We start from the raw sequence: 20337 nt of genomic DNA on the forward strand, positions 1-20337 counted from the left end.
TTTGGAAAAAGACATTCCAAAATGGTGAATTTTACAGCACATTTTTCATTACATAGTCAATTGTATCAACTTTGAAAGCACAGTAAATAGTAGATGATGACCTTAAAGAGCACCAGGTTACCCACCCAGTCATATGTACCCATAGACATTCATTCCAAGAGCACCAAAAATAGACACAAGTGTGAATCGTATACATCTTATTTTCGGTTTGCATTCTAATAAATACACTGGGGGTGGTATCTAGTGTCTCACTGAGGAGCACCAGTTAGAACAAGACCACTATCTCCCTGAACTGCAACTGCAAGTTTAGCTCAAATATAATAGGGTGTTCTGACTGCACTACTTTGGCTATTAAACACATTTCCTATGAGATTCCCCAGGCTTCTTCACATTCGCTCCTGTTCAAGTACTTTCAGCCAGATTCAATAATCTTCATCTAGCTGTTTATCATGCTTGTTTTAAACGTGTTCTTTCCCAGAAAGAAGGGCATTCTCCCAGTTACCTTTCTTTCCCTTGCTACTCTTTTTCCTAATCCTGCCTTCTACTCTTTTTACTCAGATGTCAAAATCTCCATTCCTAAACCTTTTTTGCCATTTGATTTTCCTCTCTTTTTCCTCTGCTCTCTTATCCTTTCAGTTCTTATCCTCATTGTCACTCCTTTTTTATAACCCATGTTCTAAATATAATCTCCCCTCTCATTCCATTGTGTTCCTTTCTTTTCCCTTTCACTCTTCCCTACCATCTCTCCATGATCACCTAAGATTCTTTACTTAATTTCTATCCTGGTTAATGCTCTCTCATTCCTCCCTCCCTCACCCTTGATCCTCCTTCCTTTCACCCCATTACTTTATTCCATTCCTTCTCTCACTTCTTCCGCTTGTCTCCTCTGCCTGCGACTCTCTTTCCCATCCTAGCTTCTCTTTCACTCCCTTCTCCTTTGTATCCCTTTCTTTTTTCGCTATTGATTTTTTTCTCCTCTTTATTTTCCTTTAAAAGGCACAAGCAAATGACAATAGATATACTGTAGTTGTGTGAGGAAGGATGAAGCTGTTGATCATGAGGAGTATGAGAATAATGAGTCTGAGAGTAATGAAAAGACTGGAAAGGGACTGGGTACACTCAATGACCCACTGTTGTAGGGTAGACTGCGGCACGTGGGTTTGGGATTTGAACCTGCAGCCTGCAGCTGTCTGCAGCGTGAGTGATAACGCGCCAGATGAGGAATCGAGCCTGCTGAGTGCGGGTTTTGCGCGCATATGGACAACAGGCGCATTTACCTACCTTACTATATACATACAGAGTGCTTCAAGTAGGATAAAAACGGCAAGGAGTCTCTAGAAGGGATGTGGCAAAAGAAGTAGAACTAGAATTATTTTCCAAGAGTCGTGGTCTATGTAAGGAAGGGCATGGCTGAAAACACAGAAACTAACATTCTGTGCTTCACGTAGTTGCAAAACCGTGTCATCTCTTTCCTCTTCTGTGCCATTCCTTTCACTCTCGCCTTCTACACATACCCGCTTTTATCTTCTCCACTCCACCATCCCTGCCATACTCAACCCACACACCTGGAAGCATTTCATTTTTATTCCTTTGGCACGGTCTATATTTTGACAGCTGTGCACTTCCTTCACACACTTCCCAACAGTTATAATTGGAACATATGAGACCCTCGCTCTGTGCGCTCTGCGGCGAGGCCAAGCATGGGATGTGCATGCAGTCTGAATACCTATATAACCTACTGACAGGAACTGAAAGAAACTCACCCTTCTTCAGCCTCAGCTGCAGAGTTATCAATCGTGTTCCATCATAAACACCTACTCAACCTGAAATCACTCATATGCCTAGAGTCGAATCAGTTCACAATATGCACTATACAAGAGTCATACCTTGTGTAAAAACGACAGAAAGACATATGGAAAAAGCAAATACTCATAAGGAATGCAAGAAGTAAAATGTGAAATGTAAGAGGGGGCTGCATGGGTGACGTAGATAACCCTGACTGAGGGTTTTTATAGTCATTGTTGTGAAACTGACCAGTATTTTTGCTTGTAATGTTAAGGACCTTAGAATCCGAGGGCCAGATGAGGACTGTCCACCTAAAATCTTTGATATATGCCGAGTTAAAGTCTGTTCCCTGCTGGTACTCTGCAGCAGGTGCATTAACCTCTGTGCTATTTTACCTGATTGGAACATGGAGGTTAGTGAGCTTCACAACAGCTACATTAACACTCTGAAATGTCTTAATCTGTCCCCCGACATAGAGATCTGCTCACCAGCACATGCATTAACCCACTAAGCCATGTTTACCACAATGCCCCCTGTGCTCAACAGCTCAGATGAAAAGCTGTGCAGTCAGCGCTTAAAGGCGTCTGCCAGGCTGCAACACATGCGGGGGGCTGAGGGGGAAGGGTTGGAACATGTGTAGAGTTCTGCACATTACACTGGATTTTACACATGCGTGCATTACACAGGTGCACTGATTTGCAATTGTAGGAACAGAGAGAGAAGGAATTATTTGAACTGCGTCATACGTTTGGTGTTGATTTCAAAGCTGAGCAACTTATCATCTGACCAGTGGTCTTCACACTTTTTAATTCTGTGCCCCACCCCGTGTCCAATAATTTATTGGAGCACCATTAGCCAAAGTACCAAATACATTTTCTCACAAGTATTATTTAACATTTTAAATATTGCAAGCAAGTGAAAACACATTGGCTGGGTTGAGGGCACACCTGACCATATTGGCTGGATAACGACTGAATTCAGGCAGAACGTGCAAATGTTTACGGGCGTGACGGGCGGCAGCGCAAACTTAGTCGTCACCCCTTTGAGGTCCGTGACTGGACCGGGTCCGACGCTGAGGGCCTCCTGGATTCCAGGGTTGATGCATGTAGCATGTTTCGACCTCGGAGGGGTGATGGCATTGGCTGCTACTGGCTAAGTTACATGGAGGCAGGATCAGGCCGCGACCGAAGTCCGGCTGGGATAGCTGCTCCTCGAGTCATCCATCAGAGCCTGGCCTAGTCCTAGACTAGAGCCAGGCTGAGCCTGAGGCCAGCCACTACCTCGCTCCGCCCCTGCTGGCTGCTCACAACAAAAAGCCACTACTGCGAGGCTGCGGAACCGGACCGGCCTAGGCCCTCCCCCCTAGGCCCTCCCCCCTAGGCCCCTTTTGCTTTTAATTCTGGCCAAGTGGTCGCGACAGACAGTGCCACCATCGTGGCACTGTCTGTTGCGACTGGGCCAGAATTAAAAGCAAAAGGGGCCCAAGGGCCTAGGCCCCGGCCACCACCCATGAATCAGTTGATCAATCATCGGATCAGGCCAGCCCAGGAGCAGGAGGATCAGGAAGGATTGCATGCAATTTAAACGACTGGACGGAGTCTCGTGAATAGACTCACCTGCGGCTGCGGGTGGCAGACAGGGGGAATTAAATGATGGGGTCTGTCTGGCCTCTGAGAGCGAGCGATGCCTGCCTCCTCGACCTCGCCTCAGAGTCACACGCACTTTTAATTGCGCGAGCCCCAATGCGCATGAGCATCACCAGGCAGCAGACCCCACCCTAAGGCTGAACTAAACTAAAACCGCAGCACTCCGACGCGGAGGCGGTGACAACTGCAGGCGTCTACGCCATCATGATCACATGGTCAGGTGTTTTTTAAATTATAATGAGTCAGGTCTAATCTGCCTGCTGCCTAAATGACATTGAAATCGGCCAGCAGGTCAGGTCACTGCTCACGTCACGGACACGGGCGGAGCACCAGCATTTTATGCAGAGAATCGTTGTGCTCAGGCGGCAATGTACAGAAATGGAAGTTAATGCAATGTTTGTTTGAGCAACAGAACCGGCCCCCTGTCACAAAACCGGCCCCCACCCCATCCAGCCTACTGGGGGATTGCCCGGTGCCCGGAATTGCCCTGTCCAGCCCTGATTTTATGCATGGGTATTATCTACGGTTGAGGAGGTAGCTTCCAGTGGTATATCTAGGAGCAGATAGTGGCTGGAGTTTAGATCAGTGTTTTTCCCAAACATGCGGCTGTAAAAAATGCTCTAGCTGCCTAGAAATTGTGAGACTACAATGGGCTATAATTTGCCAAAAGTTAATGCTTCTTTCCTTTTTGAGGTATCCAAGAGGTCCATCCAAATTAGGTCCATCCAGTTCTGTCTAGAGGTGGGCATTATTTGCTTATATCTGGATGTGGCCTCTGCCTGATCCCCTCAGCGTCCTGTGATTTGATCGCTCTGATTAATTGTGCCTTTGCCTTTCTGCAGTCTCTAGAGAGCCATGGGTTTCTTTTTGATACCTATAATTTAGATTATGAAGCTCCCTTTGTACACAGGTAATTTAAGACGTTGAACAAAATATTGTGTATGTGCATAAATAGGATCTTTGTGCTATCTTATTCAACAATGTGGCTTAGTAAATTGCTGAATAGTTCATAGATTTTTGTTAGGGTTTTTGTCTTGGTTGCCAAGTTGTGCTATTTAATAGATTTTCTATTGTTTTCACGTGTGGGATGTGTCCCACAGTATTTTGGTTCAAGTGGGGACTCAAAAAACGTGTTGCCCCTCAAGTTAGCTTTAATGCGTTATGGTTACTATCCGTTATGTAGATCACACCAGTCTACCATGTGAGCCATAATTTGACATCCAAAATGACTATAGGCCTGATTACGAGTTCGGCCGCTCTCCACCGTGGTGGCGGTCCGTGAACTACCAGACTGGCAGTCCACCCACCGTATTGCAAGTGTGGCGGTTGGACCACCACTGGACTGCTGCTGCCACCGGGATCCTTGATCCCGTAGTGGAGGCGCAGTGTTGGGGTGAACCCGCCATGAAAAGGGTGGCAGTGAGGAAACTAACTTACAGGGCCCCCTGTCTCCTCTGTGCATGGGGTTGCATGAAGGGGGGCACATGTTGTGCCCCTCTATATTTTTGCACCCCCTGTTCCTGCATGGAAAGAAATGCATTTCTTTCTGTGCAGGAACGGGCTGCGGCGGGTTTATGGGGGTGCATGCTTAAGGCACACCTATGTGTGGGATCACTGCCTCAGGACCGTCCCATCTGGATATGGCATGCGGTCAGACTATGGGTTTAACGGTCTCACAGCCGGGATCTGGCATGGCGGCCTGCTGCGAGACCGCCAAACTCGTAATCAGGCCCATAGTCTATTTTACTGTTACAATACCTGCTGGAGAAGGTGAAAGCTCTATGTGCATCAGACTCAGAACATCTGTTACATGCACATAGATCATCTGTAAGTGTTAGCAATGCTAGTTGAATAATGGCTGTAGGGCAAGTTTAATTGGTTCAGCGTCTAATTTTTTAATGCCTCATCCTCGTCCTCGAGGTCAGTAAGGGTGCACATATAGTCCAGAGGCTCATATGCTATGTTAAAATCCCCAGCCTGCAAAAAAGAGGGTCTTACTATTCCTCCCCTGAACAATCAGGCCAATGACACCTGGGCTCTCTATTGCCAATTTTTTTACTCTTCCTTGTGTGCTGGGGACTCACTGTCCCAGCTGTCACTGCTCTGAAGAGGAGGGGCCACCGCTGAAAACTTCCACGGAGCATGCTCTTAAGCGCCTGCCATTTCCAGTGGCCTGGAACACCTAAGCTCTTCCTTGTGTGCTGGGGACTCACTGTCCCAGCTGTCACTGCTCTGAAGAGGAGGGGCCACCTCTGAAAACTTCCACGGAGCATGCTCTTAAGCGCCTGCCATTTCCAGTGGCCTGGAACACCTAAGCTCTTCCTTGTGTGCAGGGGACTCGCTGTCGCTTCCCTGAGGAGGAGGGGCCAACACTGAAAATTTCCCACAACACGCGCTCTTAAGCACCTGCCATTTCCCGCAGCACGGGACGCCTGGACTCTCCCTTGTGTGCTGGGGACTCGCTGTCCCAGATGCCACTGCCCTGTCGAGGAGGGGGCACCGCTAAAAACTTCCCGCGAGACACGCTCTTAAGCGCCTGCCATTTCCTGTGGCATGGATCTGCTCCCAGCCAGCACCTGATAAAAACAAGAGATGAACGCAATTTGGTGGTGAGGCTGGCAGCAACCATTCTACTTGGGCAATCATTTCTCTGATCCACCTCGGTCCCTGTTGACCCGTGACACTTGACTGTAAATCTGTCAACCATTTGCGAGTATTAGAAGTGTTGTTGCTGTTGCCCAACTATGGGAAAAAGGAAAGTACAGGATAGGGCCCATGGTGTCCCCTTTCCAAAGACAGCCCACTGGCACTATTTGCACTGACACTATTGACAGGATCGAGGTTTTACTTAGGGATTGTCAAGCAACTATCCATAGCCTCTCACCTCCCCCCACATGCCAATTTTGTCTCCCCACTCTCAACCCCAGTGCCACCAGAGCTCTCGCCTGACCCTCTCCCTGCAAAGAAAATCTCCAAACAAATTCCATAGATGTTTGGCAATCGTCGCAGAAACAGTAGGAAAGGTACGGGATGCAGGACTACAGAACTGCCTGGTAGTACCCATGAGCAGCACACAGACACTCACGTAGTAAACTTGATAGACCAAGTTGAATGTTGTAATAAGTATGCTGTACTCTCAGTAGAGGATAATAGTACAGAGGGGGTGTAAAACCGGGTGTGGCTACACCAAGTATTGAAGGCCTGTCCCTACTCCACAGCTTAAAGGATAGTATTGAGTGCCTCAGAGAGGAGGTAGCAATGTTAAGAAAAGTGGCTGGTGACTTGAAAAGGAGGGTGAGCAACAAACGGTCCCGGATGTAGTAACCCAGGGAAAATAGACAGCAAATGATCCTGAGGGACCCCATCTGTAAATACCCAGGGCACTGTTTGTTCTGGTTCATTCATGTCGTATGACTGCAAAGCTGTTGCCACCAATAGCCAGCAGGTTTACCCAGTGTTCCCTCAACCCCACAGTCAACCACTCTCTAACTATATAGGAGACCTACCAGGCCATACTGGTAGACCAGTTATAGAACGTGGCCCACCTCAAGGTAGGTGAGTGGGTAGAAAGCTTGATAGCGGAGAGGTGACGCTTGATGAGGGAGATCCTTCTACCCCTAGGTTAGTCAATCCATTTGTAAGAGGGGTAGTTAAAGATGACATATACCGGAACTCACGCCCAGCGGAAAGAAGTCTTTTGCAGCGGAAAGAAGGAGCAATCTTTCTTGCACAGGTCCCAAAACTCCCTAGTGGTGGACGTGAAGACCATGATTAACTTAAAAATAAGGTAATCTTCTGGCTTAGCAACACACAGCACTGCTATTCCAATATTAGGGATGACATTATGCAGATTGAAAGGATAGCACCATCCGGGATGGCGCATGATGTAGTGAAAGTTAGTTTCTTTCACAGAGATATAGTTGATGGGCGAATGCAACTGACTCCAGCACTATTCCATATGCTAATACTGCCATTACCACTTAATATAGATTGATAGTCAATTAGTGCCCTAGGCCAGGTGGTCTTGCACAGAAGGGTGGGCAAATTGCTATTGGGGTACTGCTTGTGGTCAGGGATGACCTCAGGATGGAGGATTGGCATGTCAAGAGGGTGATGGAATTCCCATGAGTTTTGTCTGGGGAGAACCGACATTTAAACCCTGTCCTCTGCTACAGTCCCCTGTTGATTAACAATATGATTGGGCCCCAAAGAATCCTGATTTAGAAGGCGCCCAGGGTAATAGTCGGAGGATTCTGAGACGCTAGGCTAATGTAGGGCTTTGATCCACTCAGGAGGAGGAAAGGGGTGTCACTGTGGAGTATAGGCTTGATCCGAATACCATCGCTGTACATCAAGAGCAGCTCAAGGTCTTGGTATGGAATGTTGCTGCGAATGCTTATAGAACCAGAATGGAGAAACTTCGTGGACTCACACGATGTGATCCAATTTCAATAAACTTGGAGCCTGACCACCACCATAGGTGTGGGTACTCATCCTGTGGTATAAACGCAACAAGGAAAGGGAAGCCTTCGGGTGGCCTTGTGATTTGGATGAAAAACGCACTTTGTCGCAAAGTTAAAATAGTTCCTGTTAACTCTGTGGCTATTTTGGCAATTGATCTTGCTCTGTCTTCAGGTAAAAAGATCAGAGTTTTTAATGTATATAATAGAGTGAGCCTTGACACAGAGGAAGTTAACACTATAGGTATTTTGAATTCCGCCCTGACAAATTATATAGGAAATATTCCCCTATTGGTAGCTGGGGATTTAATTTGTACCTTTGAGATTTTTGCCTCCACCCCATTAGATTTGACCGAGGAATGGGATAGCTTTTGGAAAATTCATCAGCTAGATTTTCCATTGGTTAGATGGGCCAAAAGAGGAGGACACGTGTTAGCCATTACGTTACAGCATGATCTGCGGGCCAGAAATGGCTGGACCAAATCAGATACTAATGGTGACATGACCTTTAACAGACCTGGCTATGCAAGCAGAATAGATTGTCTGGTTGACTTTAGCCTGTGGCCCATTGCATCGGTTAGGAAGGTGGTTGAAAGATATGATAGCAACCACAATACCTTGAGCCTGTCTTTATTTATGGAATAGACGCTCAAAGTGCCCCGTGTAATTATTTAGTATGTAGTATTTATTAATATACGTTTCTTAACAATTACATGTATTTTTATATGGTTTTATTCTAATATGGTATTTTAGTGCTTTTTTACCTAACTTGCTGTATTTTTAACATTTTAAAATAATCCTGTCGCTGGGAAATGTATGTATTCTTGTGACACCATTTTGGGGATCTTTGTGATCAATTATAAAGGTATGATGATGATGATTGTTAACTTTAAAGATATTTTAATCCAGATTAAGATTCCAACAGAGAGACAATCCGCTCTGGATGAGGATGCTTCATGACTAAAGTTTATGAAGCCAGATCTATGAATTGGTTTTAAAAAACAGGTTTCCTTCAGCCATATTATGTCATAATGATGATCAAAATTGCTCCAAGTAGGATAATTGATTTTATCCCGCAGACCTACCACATTTCACAACAGTATCTGTATTGTCGCAGAATCTCTGCTGGGCCTGGTCATTATATATCTGCTATTTAGGTTAAAATTACATGGCTCATGCATCCGTGTCAGTAAGGAATTCCTAGGCTAAGCGGCTTACCCGGCCTAAATTGCATTCTTCTATGAAATCGATATCGGAGGAGCTGTCTCTATATTATAAGGAGAGATCATTTCTGCATGTTGGGGTGTATTAACCTAACCAATGAGATAGTGGATCCGCCATAGATGCATGGAGTTGGGCAGCCAGTCTACTTCCACTAGTGTCGGAGTGGATGGAGTTATTGGGAGGTGCGTACCCCTACTTCTTGCTATCACAGGACTCTGAAAAGATCTTAGTAGGGGCTTGCCTGTTCACCCTAGTTAAGAGTACATTTTGATGAGGGTCTAATATTTATTTTAGACTGTATACTTGTGTGCTTTGGTTGAGCAATCACTGTCACTAGGGGGAAGCACAGTGCCTCTAAGGATCATAGTTGCCTGCGCATGGTTTATCTCAGGTGCTTTAGTAACTACAGCATCTCCATTTGTAGCTGTAGGGGTGACCAATGAGATCCCTGTAGCATCAAAATACTTACTGTTACTTAGGGTAGATGTTGTTCGGGTGTTTCTCTTATAAAACTGGGTTATTTCATTTTTATCGACCAGATCTGGTGGTTGCTTTCTCTCTTTATTGAGCATATCCTCGACTTCCTCAATCAACACATCTATATCTAGGAGAGTGTAGTTATCAGCCTCATGCCAATCAGTTTTAGGCTCTTTCCTGTCTCCCTGTGGGAGATTGGCTGTCTTTCTTTTTCCGATTATAGGGCTCAGTCAAGATGCTCTGGCTCTTCTAGAACAGGATATTTACCCGGTAAAACCTAGACAAATGATGTCTCAAAGCCACAAACAAGGTTATAGTTAATTAACGGTGAGCATAGCTTGAAGAGCACCTTGCATTTAGGGCTTTGCCTCAGTGCTATTACTTTCAAGAAGCTAGGGCAAGATGATAGGGTCTTAACTTCAGGATACGTTTAAAGCAGACAAAGTTGTGAGCAGTACAACGGGAGCAAAGGCAAGGGGGTACTGGCTTCTCCTCACCCAGGAGGGGTTGGTGGGGATAGAAGCCCCCCAGTAACAAAGAGTAATTTAATGATATCATATATATGCAGGTATTTTATGTTTTATATAGTCTGGAAACTATGTTGTGTGTATTTTTAGATCAAATATATAGGAATGAGGAAATGTTAATATTATTCTTGTAAATATTTTATGACTCCTTCATAGCCAAATAAAGCTGAATAAAGATAATACGACGACAAATGTACAAATGCCATGTGGAGGTAGAGAGATATCGAATTTGCAAATGTTTCTTTCATTTCGAAACATAAAGCAACAGCAGTAAGTGATTCCTCCACAACACACAATCATGTCAGTTTGCTCACATGTTGAAATGCTTTCCACCAATGGTAAAAGTTGATGCCATTTAATCAGTGGCGGCTCCTCCGCTATGGCAGAAGAGCGTCGCCCTACCAGAGAGCAGGAGCAGAGACGCGGGACCGGCGGCAAGGTACTTTTTTTTTTTTTAAACTGCACAATGAGCACCCCCTCCCCCCACCCCGCTGGCACGACAAGCCCCCCGGCCTGCATGACTCCCCCTCACCACAACACCCCCCGCCTTGCCACCCACAAACCATGCTGGCCTCTACTGCGTTTAATTCCACAGATAACAAACCATTTAATATCCATCTGAGGCAATCTTATATCCTTATCATCTCCACAAAATCTAGCATAGTCGCAATCCCTGTGGACAAATGAGTGACCAACTATCCAGACGTGGGCTGTAGCCCCTCTGAAACTCTGAGAATAAGCTGCAGAATGAGACGTGTTTTCCAAGAAGCAGTGATTTGAATAGGAAATAGTGATTACTTCAAGGTAATTGTATTGTGATTGGCTACTGTTTGTAAAAAGAGAACAAAATGATAGATTATAAATAATGGTACTGTAGGAAGGTGGAATCTGACTAATGGTTGCCCCCAACTTTTTGCCTGGTGTTTGAGTGGTTTCTGACTAGTCTGGCTGGGATCCTGCTATCCAGGACCCCAGCCTATCTGCTTTCTCCTTAAAACTGATATGAGTACTCTAGGTACAAACCTAATTGGATGCTGGGCATGCCCTACCAGTCCCTTGTAGATGGTACCCTATGCACCCAGGGCATGGGTTTCCCAGTAGGCCTACCAGGGCTGCAGCACTTATTGTGCCACCCTGGGACAGCCATACAAACTGACACCACCATCCCACTACTGTAGTCTGGGTAAGGTGGTGCTAGCACCCCTTACAGGGATATAGGTACCCTATATCACACCCCATTACAACACATATACTCTCATAGGTCACCCCTATAGCAGGCCTTGCTAATCCTACAGGGCAGGGTGCTGAGGTATGTGTGAGGGGGGACCCCTACGTGAGTAGGGCCTCTCTGCAACCTTCGTAAAATCATTGCTGGGTTGTTTGTAGTGTAGCCATACCATATACTCTTAACCGCATTATAAGTCTATCGCGATAGTGTGATAACTTGACAATGGCTACACAGAACCATATTGTGTTTGGTGTCAAACATGTAGGAATCATACCCCCAGTCCAGCCATTGCCATGAGGGCACGATTTCCCCCTGCTAGAGGGGCGATATGGGAAAAGCAGCAGAATTTAGACACCAATTTAAAAGTGCACAAGTAGTACAAAATGGCTACTACCCGCCACCCACACGACTCTGGCTGGCTGTTGCTGGGGAAAATCCCAGCCTCGCCAGCTGGACAATAGGGCTCCTGTGGCACCTCTATGTGGATTGGAACAGGGTGGGTGCACCATATGTTGCTTTTCAGAGTTGCACGTAGGCTGCTACAGCGCCTACATTCTGCATACACCGCCTGGAACCGGTTCAGGGGCATCCTGCCCCTCGCCCAGGCGGGAAACACACAAAGGGGAGTGGGTGTAGCCACCTTTTCCCGCCTCAACTCTCATTGGTAGGCTCTGATCTGGACCCTCCCCTAATCTTGGGGATAAAGGTGAATACTGTGTCCCCAGAGCCTCAGATTAATCTTGAACTTTACAGACTTGACCTTCGACGAGCTGCTGCCCAGCTGACTGAAGAAATCTCCCTTGGGATAAAGAAGTTATCCCCCTGCTTGGCAGGCACCTGACACACTGCAAGTGACCCGGTTGGAACTTTGCTGCTCCTACGGACTTCGACGACTTCCAGAAACCTTGAGGTGGGTTTTCCAAACATCCCAGAGGCCAGTGAGTGTGCACAGCAAGTCTGAGCACCGTGGACCACGTGGGTGCCGAGATTCCCCGATACCCCAGGACACCGGCCACCTCTTGCATAGCACCCGACCCTGACAAGTGGGGAAGTTGTGCTTTGGCCGATTATTGAGCCAACCACCAAGCAGCATTTGTGCCAAAGATCAGCGCCCTAGCCCCCTCTGGTGGCCCGTGGGCTTCCTTTTACGCACTCCATTTTGCTGCCTTCCACGGTCCCTTGTCTCTCGACTTGTGGGCCCTAGCGGAGGACAATCTCCACAACTAAGAGTTTCCCTGGTTGCTCCAGGCCTGCTCTACAGTCTCTCCAAAGGAGACCTCTCACAGACCTCGTGGGTCTGCACCAGTAGCTGATTTGTTCATCTTGCGTGGGTTGCGGTTGCCAAGGCTTAGTGGATCTAATCCGGACACTAACACTGCAGCGACCCTCATCCAACGTGGGACAGTCGCCCTCCAGAAGCTGGCTTTCCTTGAAGCCTCTCGGAGCCCGTGGCTGCAGATCCAAGCTACACTTCTTTCCACTTGAAGCACCCGACATTGAAGGGCTCTTTCCTTTGAGCTCCCTGGTCACTGTGCCGTGACCCAGACTCTGTCCCCTCTGCTTTCAGGTTCTTCTCTTCAAGATCTACAACTTCATTCTTCACAACATCATCGACGCTTTTGGCTAGCAGCAGTTTTGTACATTTTCCCATTGAAAATCAGCCCGCGACCCGACATTGAAAATGACCTATGCACCCGGCTTCCCTGGGGCAAGTAACAGTGGTACCTCGGTACTCTCGTGGTAGTGGGCTCTTCAAAAGCTTAACTGTAAGCCCTTGACTTTAAACTCCTGCTAGAAGTGTCTTTAATCTTTTAAAATCAAACCGCGACATTCCCCATAGGCTATAATAGAGATCCCGATAGCAGCTACATGCACTGCACACGCCTCCCGTGGGTCCCCTTCCTCATAACTGTGGGTGGATTCTAAAGGGGCCAGCGATTCTAAATGCCCTAGGCATTGTCTGTAGAATTGTCGTGGTTCTTATACCACTTTTTTAGTATATGGTTTGGTCCCCCCCTGGGGCCGTATGATTCCAGGGCTATTTATTGTATCTATAAATGCTTGTTTGAATTGTAACTTTGCCTCTTGCCTCATAAAGAGACTTGTGGGATTCTGTTTAGAATAAATACATATATTTTATATATATACCTGTGTGGACTACTCTTTCATTTGGTCATTCAAGAGGTTATCTATGGTAAAACAATAAGCTTAACACTACTTCAAGACTTAGCCTGAAGGCTGCTCTCCACAGCTACCACTAGGATAGCTTTCTTTAAAGGTTGTCTTTACCTATCATCAATAAGAGTTGAATTGGACTGGTGCAAGGTGTTCCCTATAACTAGAGGACAGCATATGACAGGCCAACTTCTCACATTGGTGTGCAGCGGTGGGATTCAAGCTTGCCATTGTTTTACCAGATAACAAATTGAATTTCTAAAGTGAAAGCCACTTGGTACCAAAGGTACATATAAATTCAAGCTTAGAATATAGTAAGTTCTACTGAACTTAGGAGTTGTGTGTAGAGGGTTTAGCACACCTTGACTACAACTCAAGAAAGGGTTCAGTAGGCCACACCTAGTGTAGGTAGATACACCAGTACCACTACACTAGACATGTCTTTAAGTTCAGGTGCCCATAAGGCTCTGGAAGGACGCCAAAGGGTCCCAGTCGACAAATATGATAGTCTCTCCTTTGCTGAGCTTAGGGAGATGTGCACCATCAGGAAACTTAAGACAAACAAAGGTGCCAATACTCAACGTCTCAGGGAAATCCTGCTCATAGCAGACTTTAAGCAGACTTTAGTGTCTGATGGGGTAGACAGGTTGGGTGGGCATCCCTCTGAAGAAGACACTCCAAGAGTGGACTCTGATGAGGACCAGGAAGAGGATAATGATCCTGACCTGGAAGAACCAGACCACTCACAACATGGAGGTGATGGCCCAAGAGGCACTCCCTCCATCCCTAATGGGAGAGTGGTGGATCCAAGTAGAAGGAACAGATCCCCCTCAGAGGGGTCCAACCATTCTAGGAGATCCAAAAGGACCTCTGCCTCTCCTCAGAGGAGAGAATCCTCCCAAGAGAGGAAATGCAGACTGATCCAGTTTGAGCAGGCAAAGCTTCAGCTCAGGAGAGAGCAGTTAGCATTAGACAGGGAGTCCCTGGAGCTTCAGAAAGCTTCAAGAAAATGGGGTCTAGAGACCCCTGGTGGCAGTAATAAAAACCCTAGAGTTAGAGAGAAAGTCCCTGACAATAGGAACCTCCACAAGATTGTGCCCCCCTATCATGCAGGGGATGACATCCGCAAATGGATCTCTGCTCTTGAGAAGGCCTGTAAAGTACAGAGGGTCCCAGTAGAGCAGTGGGCAGCAATCCTGTGGCTCTCCTTTGCAGACAAAGGAAGAGACAAGCTCCTCTCTGTAAGAGAATAGGATGCAGAGGATTACTATATCTAGAGAGATGCTTTAATAGATGGGTTTGGCTTAACCACTGATCAGTACAGACTTAAGTTCAGAGACACCCAAAAAGCACAGAATCAAGATTGGGTAGACTTTGTGGATTGTGCTACAAAGGCACTGGAAGGTTGGTTAAATGGCAGTAAAGTAAATGATTATACAGGACTGTACAATCCCATCATGAGGGAGCAGATCCTTAATAACTGTCAGAACCAACTTTTACACCAGCACCTGGTGGACTCTGATGTGACCTCTCCCCAAGAATTGGGAAAGAAGGCAGACAAATGGGTCAGAACCAGGATTAGGCCTAAGAACCAAGGTGGTGACCAGAAGAAAGATTCCACTAAGCCCAAAGAGAAAGATGGGGATAATAAAACAGAAAAGTCCTCTGCAGGGCCCCAAAAACCCAGTGCTGGGGGTGGGTCCCAAAATCCTTCCTCTTCTAACAAGAAACCATATTGCCATGTGTGTAAGCAACCTGGCCACTGGAAAACTGACTCCAGCTGTCCAAAGAATGGCAATAAAGAGAATGTTCCTCCCAAAGCAGCTCCAACACCTCCTGTTACTACCAGTAGTAATCCCCCAGGTGGTGGGAGTGCACCCAAAAATTTAGTTGGGATTTCTTGGGGAACTCAGGTGGACTCTGGCCTACCCAGGTCCCCTACACAAGCAACTCTAGTCTGTGATGGTGGCATGGGGTTTGCCAACTTTACCATGAGTCTCCATATATTGGGCAGGTACAGACAAAAACCAATGATCAATGGTCAGAAGACGGTGGCCTACAGGGACACAGGGGCCAGTGTCACCATGGTGACCAAAAGACTAGTGCCCCTAGAACAGCTCTTACCTGAGTTTAGCTACCAGGTGACCAATATTGATGGAATTAGGACAGACCATCCCATGGCAGTGGTAAACCTCAGCTGGGGAGGGGTCACTGGCCCAAAAAGAGTGGCAGTGTCCTCAACCTTGCCTGTAGATCGTCTACTGGGGAATGATCTGGAAATCTCAGCCTGGGCTGAGGTAGACCACAATGCCCATTTGGAAATGTTAGGCATCCCTGAGAGAGTGGATGAGACCTTGAAGGCCTCACCTCCACCCCAGGAGAAAGTAAAAGGAGTGAAGCCTGAAACTATGGATCACTCCACCCAAACAGAGAGCAGAGGGGGAGAGGAACAGTCCTCCCCCCACCAGACTAAAGGTAAGGGTCAAGTTTCTCAGGGAACTGATCCTGCCCCTTGTGAAGTAACTGCCCCAGAAGTGGAAAGGCCTGGCCTGGACACCTCTCTAATGGCAGGGGATCCTTTCAAGGTGGCACCCAGTCTGGAGCAGGTATCCTGCCCCTCTCTACCCTGCCTCAGTCAGCCCAGGGCTGCAGAGGTCAGGGAGGTCAGTGGACCCTTAATGGGCCCCTGTCCAGAGCAACTCCCTCATCAGCAGATTAGGGAAACCCAGCAGACTAGTTTTAGCCAGGTGATTATTCCTCTACAAACTGAGGGATCCCCCTTACCCCTAGGTACAGGTACCCCCCAGATGGACTTTGCTGGTCACAGGGAAACCTGGGGCATAGTTTCCCCAAACATTCCAGTGCCCTCCACTATTCCAACCAGAGGGACCAAAGCCCCAGCTGTAGGCAGCCAGAGGTTGACCCTTAGGGCCAGATATGACACAGTCATGGACAGAAAGGCTTCCAAGGTGACCAGTGTCTTGAGGAGGTTGAGACCACCCCAAATAGGGCCTCACTTCCAGACTCAAACACCCCACCAGCCCACCTCTGTACCAAAAACCAATACAGGTAATTCCCCTAGACTTTGGAGAAACTCTAGAACCCCTTGGGGTAGGATTTCCCAAGTGGACCATGAGACAGGGAGCAACCATGCTAGTGCAGGTTCTTCCTTATATGGCCACTCAGGAAATAAAGGCTTATCTGGACAAGGTTAGCCTTATCTCCTTTCGTTGGGGGGGTTTATGTAGGAAGGTGGAATCTGACTAATGGTTGCCCCCAACTTTTTGCCTGGTATTTGAGTGGTTTTTGACTAGTCTGGCTGGGATCCTGCTATCCAGGACCCCAGCCTATCTGCTTTCTCCTTAAAACTGATATGAGTACTCTAGGTAGAAACCTAATTGGATGCTGGGCATACCCTACCAGTCCCTTGTAGATGGTACCCTAGGTACCCAGGGCATGGGTCCCCCAGTAGGCCTACCAGGACTGCAGCACTTATTGTGCCACCCTGGGACAGCCATACAAACTGACACCACCAGACCACTACTGTAGTCTGGGTAAGGTGGTGCTAGCACCCCTTACAGGGATATAGGTACCCTATATCCCACCCCATTACAACACATATACTCTCATAGGTCACCCCTATAGCAGGTCTTGCTAATCCTACAGGGCAGGGTGCTGAGGTATGTGTGAGGGGGGACCCCTACGTGAGTAGGGCCTCTCTGCAACCTTCGTAAAATCATTGCTGGGTTGTTTGTAGTGTAGCCATACCATATACTCTTAACCGCATTATAAGTCTATCGCGATAGCGTGATAACTTGAGAATGGCTACACAGAACCATATCGTGTTTGGTGTCAAACATGTAGGAATCATACCCCCAGTCCAGCTATGGCCATGAGGGCACGATTCCCCCCTGCTAGAGGGGCGATATGGGAAAAGCGGCAGAATTTAGACACCAATTTAAAAGTGCACAAGTAGTACAAAATGGCTACTACCCGCCACCCACACGGCTCTGGCTGGCTGTTGCTGGGGAAAATCCCAGCCTCGCCAGCTGGACAATAGGGCTCCTGTGTGTCAAGGTCCCCTCCCAAGGCTTACCTTCTCTTTGAGGGGGTGTTCCTGCAGAGGCGACTAGAACCACCACCCCGTTTCCCGCCGTGCCCTAGTCGGGGTAGAGCACCGCTTAGGACAAAGGGGTACCCGGGGTAGAAGCCAGAGAGGCGCGAGTCCGGATGACGTTGGACACCAAGCTGTGAGGGAAAGAAGGGAACACAATTACGTTCCTGTCCGTTCCTTCTCTACCCCCCACCGTGTCGTGCCCACCTACTAGCCACTGGGTTACCTGGTGTTCTGATGTGAGGCCCTCCTCTAATGTCCGGCTTCCAATTCGCAGGTCCGGGACCACAGTGGCCGCAAAATGTCATGTAGCTCACTGATGGTATCGACCCAAAACAAGGAAACAAAACCAGCGCTCCTGCGCAAATAATAAAGGTCTCTGGCGTACCTGTCCGGTACTCTCCTGTTTCAGGGAACGTGTGTGGCAAAAATTAAGGGAACAAAACCAGCGCTCCTGCGCAAATAATAAAAGGTCCCTGGCGTACCTGTCCGGTACTCCCCTGTTTCAGGGAACGTGTGTGGCAAAAATCAAGGGAACAAAACCAGCGCTCCTGCGCAAATAATAACTGCGGGATGAGTCTCCCGCTCCACTGCACACTCCCCGGTCTGCAGTGGGATGACTTAACATAGATGTAGTGAGATGGCAGAGACAGACTTCCATCTACCTTTGGTGCGCCCTCTGCTAAAGCTGTACCTGTTCCTCTCGAAGTCCGCGGCAGCGTCCTTCTTCGGCGGTGTTCTGGAGCTCGGAATCGGCGTCTTCCCCTTCAGCGGTTGAGACAAGAATTCGAAGCGCTGAGCAGCCGGAGTTCCCGGCTGTTATGCGCGACCAACCGGAAGTGAGGATTTCGACCTTCCGTTGTGGTCCCGCAAACACTAGACCGCTAACCTCTCCTCCACGGAGCGGGCGGATCGCGGAATCATGACACTGTGGCAGGGAGGTGCTAGCATCTCCCCAGACAGGATATGTGGATTGGAACAGGGTGGGTGCACCATATGTTGCCTTTCAGAGTTGCACGTAGGCTGCTACAGCGCCTACATTCTGCATACACCGCCTGGAACCGGTTCAGGGGCATCCCGCCCCTCGCCCAGGCGAGAAACACACAAAGGGGAGTGGGTGTAGCCACCCTTTCCCACCTCCACTCTCATTGGTAGGCTCTGATCTGGACCCTCCCCTAATCTTGGGGATAAAGGTGAATACTGTGTCCCCAGAGCCTCAGATTAATCTTGAACTTTACAGACTTGACCTTCGACGAGCTGCGGCCCAGCTGACTGAAGAAATCTCCCTTGGGATAAAGGAGTTATCCCCCTGCTTGGCAGGCACCTGACACACTGCAAGTGACCCGGTTGGAACTTCGCTGCTCCTTTGGACTTCGACGACTTCCAGAAACCTTGAGGTGGGTTTTCCAAGCATCCCAGAGGCCAGTGAGTGTGCACAGCAAGTCTGAGCACCGTGGACCGCGTGGGTGCCGAGATTCCTTGATACCCCAGGACACCGGCCACCTCTTGCATAGCACCCGACCCTGACAAGTGGGGAAGTTGTGCTTTGGCCCATTATTGAGCCAACCACCAAGCAGCATTTGTGCCAATGATCAGCGCCCTAGCCCCCTCCGGTGGCCCGTGGGCTTCCTTTTACGCACTCCATTTTGCTGCCTTCCGCGGTCCCTTGTCTCTCGACTTGTGGGCCCTAGCGGAGGACAATCTCGACAACTAAGAGTTCCCCTGGTTGCTCCAGACCGGCTCTACAGTCTCTCCAAAGGAGACCTCTCACAGACCTCGTGGGTCTGCATCAGTAGCTGATTTGTTCATCTTGCGTGGTTTGCGGTTGCCAAGGCTTAGTGGATCCAATCCGGACACTAACACCGCAGCAACCCTCATCCGACGTGGGACAGTTGCCCTCCAGAAGCTGGCCTTCCTTGAAGCCTCCCGGAGCCCGTGGCTGTAGATCCAAGCTACACCTCTTTCCACTTGAAGCAACCAACATTGAAGGGCTCTTTCCTTTGAGCTCCCTGGTCACTGTGCCGTGACTCAGACTCTGTCCCCTCTGCTTTCAGGTTCTTCTCTTCAAGATCTACAACTTCATTCTTCACGACATCATCGATGCTTTTGGCTAGCAGCAGTTTTATACATTTTCCCATTGAAAATCAGCCCGCGACCCGACATCGAAAACGACCTATGCACCCGGCTTCCCTGGGGCAGGTAACAGTGGTATCTCGGTGCTCTCGTGGTAGTGGGCTCTTCAAAAGCTTAACTCTAAGCCCTTGACTTTAAACTCCTGCTAGAAGTGTCTTTAATCTTTTAAAATCAAACCGCGACATTCTCCATAGGCTATAATAGAGATCCCGATAGCAGCTACTTGCACTGCACGCGCCTCCCGTGGGTCCCCTTCCTCATAACTGTGGGTGGATTCTAAAGGGGCCAGCGATCCTAAATGCCCTAGGCATTGTCTGTAGAATTGTCGTGGTTCTTATACCACTTTTTTAGTATATGGTTTGGTCCCCCCCAGGGGCCCTATGATTCCAGTGCTAGTTATTGTATCTATAAATGCTTGTTTGAATTGTAACTTTGCCTCTCGCCTCATAAAGAGACTTGTGGGATTCTGTTTAGAATAAATACATATATTTTATATATATACCTGTGTGGACTACTCTTTCATTTGGTCATTCAAGAGGTTATCTGTGGTAAAACAATAAGCTTAACA

General features: G+C 48.0%; 1 protein-coding gene across 2 annotated transcripts in view; it reads left to right on the forward strand.

The window, feature by feature from the left end:
- Positions 1–20337, forward strand: part of LOC146856657 (lactoperoxidase-like) — a 1363087-nt gene that overhangs the window by 1002798 nt on the left and 339952 nt on the right. The gene's annotated exons all lie outside the window — the stretch shown is intronic.

The sequence above is a fragment of the Triturus cristatus genome, chromosome 4_1 (assembly GCF_964204655.1).
Source record: "Triturus cristatus chromosome 4_1, aTriCri1.1, whole genome shotgun sequence".
Classification (NCBI taxonomy): domain Eukaryota; kingdom Metazoa; phylum Chordata; class Amphibia; order Caudata; family Salamandridae; genus Triturus; species Triturus cristatus.